This window comes from Lycium ferocissimum, chromosome 7 (genome assembly GCF_029784015.1).
Source record: "Lycium ferocissimum isolate CSIRO_LF1 chromosome 7, AGI_CSIRO_Lferr_CH_V1, whole genome shotgun sequence".
NCBI lineage: Eukaryota > Viridiplantae > Streptophyta > Magnoliopsida > Solanales > Solanaceae > Lycium > Lycium ferocissimum.
In genome coordinates this window covers 49,152,939-49,158,739 of record NC_081348.1, presented here as the reverse complement: position 1 = coordinate 49,158,739, position 5,801 = coordinate 49,152,939, and positions in this window count along the sequence as shown.

Here is a 5,801-nt window from a genome sequence, read left to right as displayed (position 1 = left end):
GTTGTTACAGATCATGAAAAGGCAAAGAAAGCCACATAGACTATCGAACGGGCAAGAGGTGAATGAACGCAGGGAAGAAGGTTTACCGTTTATAGTCATATACATAATATACCTAAGATATATATACCACGTCGTGCATATCAGATGTATACTGAATGTATATCTTCTTCTTATCTTGATAACCTACTGTATATCTTATGTATATTCGATTTTAAATAAATTCCAAGGTCTGGAAATTCAGTCTACGCAACCAAACCTCAGTATACATTTTTCAAATTCATCTTAGCAGTTAGTAATCTATCCTAACAGCTCCAAAACATCAAACGAATAACACGATGACAAAGAAATTACATAATAAATAAAAAATAAACTAAGATTTTTTAACCAAAGCAGAAACTAAGACTAAAGCAATGAGTGTATCAAAGTTTACCTTGTTTGTGCTCAATGAATCAAGAGCGAGGCTCTTGATCTACACTCGATTACGACGAATGATTCGATCCTCGATTGAAACGAGACTGATATTGTTTCTTGGTCCGTAAATTGTTCAAGAGAAATAATTTATCAAATCGTATAATATAGGAAGGCAAATGTACCAAAAAAGAGAGAAACCAAGAGACCCGTAAATTCCTCTATCAGAAAATATTTAAGGATAAAGTAGTATGAGATTTAGAGTATGCTACCGACCAGAAAAAAAGAAAACCCCCCCTTCGGCTATTGACTTAAGGTACTTTTATAGTAGACAAATATTAGGGTTCGTTCACTCGTTTTTTGGCGGGATTTGAAGTGATCCGTTTGAAATCGAATCAAATCTTTAAAGTTGACCTTTCTTTTTCAGATTTTTGGCCGTTTGTATTTGACCAAATCGTATAAAAATGGCAAGGTGAAACAAATGGCCGAAAAACAAGGATGGTTTCTTGTTTGGAAGATATGAAATAGGACAAGATTTGCACGAAAATAAATAAGGGGTAAGGACCCTCCAATGCGAAAGTAGGTTAAGGTTTTGCTAAAAAATAAGAGAGAGATGAGGAGAAGGAGACGACAAAGAAGGAGAGAGAGAGTATGCGGCTGTTTCTTTTTTTTGTTCATTAGGTTTAGGATGAAGATGAACGACTGGACCGGCCTCGCCTGTAGTATAATTGATTTAAATAAAATCGAGTCATTTCTCCGTTAAGGGGATAATGGGTAATATAAGGTAATGGGCTGGGTATGAAAATAACGTAGGCCAAATTGTTTTGGTCCGAAAATGTGGCCCTTTTCTTCCTTCAATTAATTTATTCTTGGCTTTTAACTTAATATCTAGTACAATATATACTATGTAAAGATAAATGGTAATTAGTATGTGTAAAGTAAAATTAATTTAACGCGTACAAATCCTAAAATAAACGATGACGAACCATTTAAAAATTTGTAATAAAGTAATACTATTAATATTGATAGTAGAATAATGAAAATGAAAGTAATGATATTAATAGTAGTAGATATAAAATAGCAGTGAAAATGAAATATTTAGCTCGTTAGTAAATTTAGAAGCTCCAGAAAATAAATTAGAATGAAGGAGGGACAAAATTGGGTGTCAACAAACATTAAATTGAGAAAAATCTACTAAATACAACAAATAGATTCAGAGAATTTAATGCCACCATCATGTCAGTTAAAATGCAAGACACAAATACTTGAAACTACTATTTTTATATCAATATCAAATACATAATTTATTAAAGTCCAGTAGACACCAAATTTGCATCATACCTAAATTATATTTAACAAAAAATAACATATCAAATTAGTAAAAAATGGTAAATACATCAAAAAATGTGTACCTCGAATGTACATCACCCGTATTTACCTATGTGAATACCATCAAGATGGTCCATGTAATCATCACTTCGATGTATGTTGCCATCTGTGTAAAGGATCAAGAGTTTCGCTTTTCATCACCCTAAAATACAAGAATGTATTTGTTAGATACATATGTTTCATACTTGTACAAGGCAATCACTCAATATGTATTTATTAATTTTTTTACCTTTTCTGTATTTTGATTCACTTTGACATGTTCCAAAACCTTTTCGAAGTAATCATCAATCACTTTGCGAAGATCCTCGAGCTCAAGAAACACCCTTGAATTCAAAGAAGCACCTAAATGGTAAAACAACAAATTCATTAAAATTTCTTATTTGTGGTAGTTAGATAAATATCAAAAAAAATAATAAAACTTACTTCCGCTTAAATTGATTAAGTTCCTCCCTCAAAATTTTGACATCATCTAATTTGCCGGTAGATACATCGTTAATAGAACACGCGAGCACTTAGAGCAAATTTTTCTTTTTTCCTTTGATCTTGAAAGTTATATCCGCCAATATTTTGTTAAATTTTTTAGAGGATTGTCCAATTGTAGAATGGGTATTAGTTTTTGGGATTGGGGTTGGTGACTTCGGCAAGCAACGGTCTTGACATCTTCGTAGGCTTCGTGCGGAGATTTTGATGCATCTTTCTTTCGTTATTTTTTGCAAAAAAAGAATACGGGGTGGTGTTGTGGTAAAATCTACATATTCATCTTCTTTTTTGGTGTATTTAAGGTGGTGTAGATCCGTCATCACGTATGAACGCAAACCAAGCTTCTCAACCTCTCGCGATGGTCGGAATAATATCTTTAAAGTTAAGAATAGTTCAATTATAAATACTAAAAATCCAATTTTCTGTAAAACCGAACCGATTATTTCGGTAATTCCTATATATAACAATAATTCGTATTCGATAACATTATTCGGAGTAAAAATTTAAAATTATGGTATTCGGATCGGGGTAATAATACGAGTTCCCGAATACCGAATTATTTAGTAATACTACGGGGTTTCTTCATCTTTTCCTCCTATTCCCCGCTCTTCTTCACTTCTTTTTCCCTTTGTTCGGTCGCTTGTCCCAAAACCGTACTTTTCAATTTAAATATGAAAGAGATGGACATTTAGAATTATATGCATTTGCTTTTTTTTGTCCGAGCTATGAACCATAAATATTTCTCTCTATTCTTTTCTTTTCAGATTGTTTGTTTTGCTTTCTAAGAAAATTATATCTAGCACACATAATGTTTATGTAACGACCCATTTGGTCGTTTAGCACTTTTAGGCATAATATTCCTAAAAACACCCTTTTCGTGGTCAAATCATTGCCTATATATACCGCGATAACGGTGATTCGGTTATTTAATTGACGAGTTTTAGTCCTCATTTCTCTCTCTGCTCTCTCTCTTCTAAAGGAGGAGAATGTCACACCCATAATAATCCGTGCTACTTGTATTAAAACAAGAAAGAATTAGTTAAGAAGGTTCAAGGAAAGTTAATCGAGTTAGTAAGAATATCGTTATAAATATGGTTGTCTTAAGTATCTCGAGGTGACCGGTAACCTAAAGGATTTGAAATCGCGTTATGAGTATGTATATGAGGTAATGTGAGTGACCTTTAAAGTATTTGAGATTATTAGTAATGATATAGAAGATGGACAAAAGATAGGAATATACTTTTTCGATCGAGTTTCGTTTTAGTTCTACTTATGGTTATTGTGATTCTACGGACCCTTCGAGACATGTATATGAATTGTTATAAGGTAAATGACTGTGTATATGTATGTATAAGAGGTTACATGAGGTTGGAAGAGGATTAGAAGTTAAACGAAATGAATCGGAATAATTTCAAAAATACATACTTTGGCATCGATTTTAGCCTATATGAATGTAGGAGGCATATCTCCTAGTATATGAGGAGTTTTTAAGGTGTTTCAAAAGCCTAAAATTAAGTTCATCGAGTCTAGTTTGCAACGCAACAAACAGCTCATCAAAATGATACGGGTAAGGGAGATATGGATGATTCAAGTTTACGAATGTTGAGTATTAAGACTATCTCAAGATACAAAGTAGAGACTTTAACTTCCGATTTCGTTTGAAGTCACAATTTATCTACAAATTTTGTTTGGTATAGAAGCATTAATGGAAATTAGGAACTACTTAATCGTGGTGTTAAGTAAAAATTGGTGACAATAATGAGCCAATATGAACATTAACATGACATGTCCAAAAGATGACTCAAAGTCATCTTAAATAAGACTACTATGGGAGACATACAAATATACATTTAAATGTGATTCATCCACTACACTTACATTATATTGTGGACAACCAAATTGAAAGAAAGGAGTATGGAATTCAGCCAAGTGACTGAAAATAAGGCATCCATGTGAGGCATGCATTTGAATATTTAAGCATCTACTACTTTATGAAAGTATACATTGTTTTAGGAGGACATAACATGGTGGAGGGATCATTTCACATTAAATATTGCTCATTCATCTTGGCATAATTACAATGGACAAAGGGTGGTGTATGAATCATTCACCACACATACAATTGTCTTGTAAACAATTGAAAAGAAAGAAGAAAGGAGAAACAAGAAGGTGAGGTTGGCCAAAAGTTGTAGAAAACAAATTAGAAAATTTAAAGTGTAAAGTTAATGGAATGAATCATGCCATAAGTGGAGCATGTGACCAACTTGTAGGCATCAAAGTTGAACCAAATAATGACCAATAAATCATCCATCACAATTCATTTCAACTACACAACACAAAGAAAGAAAACCTAAGCCTAGAGAGAGAGCCATTCGGCCAAGGGCTGATTTTTGAGCCCTTTGAGTCTTGATCCAAAAATTATTTTCCAAGGTGTTTCAACCCTTTAGAAGGTCCCTAAAACGTGAAGATAGTCTTTGAGCAACAAGAACCATTTCTATCTCAAGTCACAAACTCTAGCCAAGTAGAGAAGTCAAGTTGTCAAGGTAAGGTCTAACTTTCTTTTCATGTATTAAGGGTGATGTAGATGTGTGAATATAAGTTGTATGCATGAAATAAGGTGTGTTGATGTTGGAACATGATAGTAGTTATGGGGTTATATGTGTTGATGTTGAAGTATGGTTGTAACTTGACGAACATGAATCGCATGCATAAAATCATGAAAGTTGGTGTTGGAATGTTAGTTGGCGTAGGGACTATTTTGGTGAAATTAATGGACTGATTTTCTTTAATAAATATGGTTGTTACTATCATAGATCTCATGGTAAAAAGAATGAAAAGAATTGGAAGGTTAAAGGTGAAGTTATGTTAGTATGAAAATGGTTGAATCTATGATTTTATGTGAGTGATGTTGAAGCATGGTGTAGCCGTGTGTGTGACTGTTTTGTGAAGAAGTTAGTGAACTGTTTTTACTTGATATTTTGATTGTTATTATCATGAATTTTATGATGGAAATGAGGTGTTTAATGGTTGGAGTTGAAACTAAAATCATTAGTGAGTTGTTATAAGGATTATAGAAATGACGATATAGCGTAGTTGCGTATGAATTGATGTTGTACTTGTCGTGTGGATAGCTGGTCATAATTTACTAAAATTATATGAAAAGAAGACATGAAATGATGTATAAAAATCGCATGTGGTTGGCTTAGTATGTTCGTAAACGTTTGCAAGAATTCCGAACATTATTATGTTGTCGGTAGGGACCTGCTTTTGGACATGTTGTGGTAGTGGACTGTTTTGGACTTGTGTTTTCATTAAGTTGGAAAGAATAATTATAAGTTAAGAGTATACATCATATTGTATGTTGGATGGGCTGTTATAAGTTGTTACATGAAAACGTTAAGGCTACAAACTAATATAAGTAACTTGAGAATGTCGAAGCCGTATGTGAATCGTTATTGCATGTTATGAATGTGGGCATTTAGAATATTGTGTGGCTGTCCGATTGGTATTGAACACATAATTAT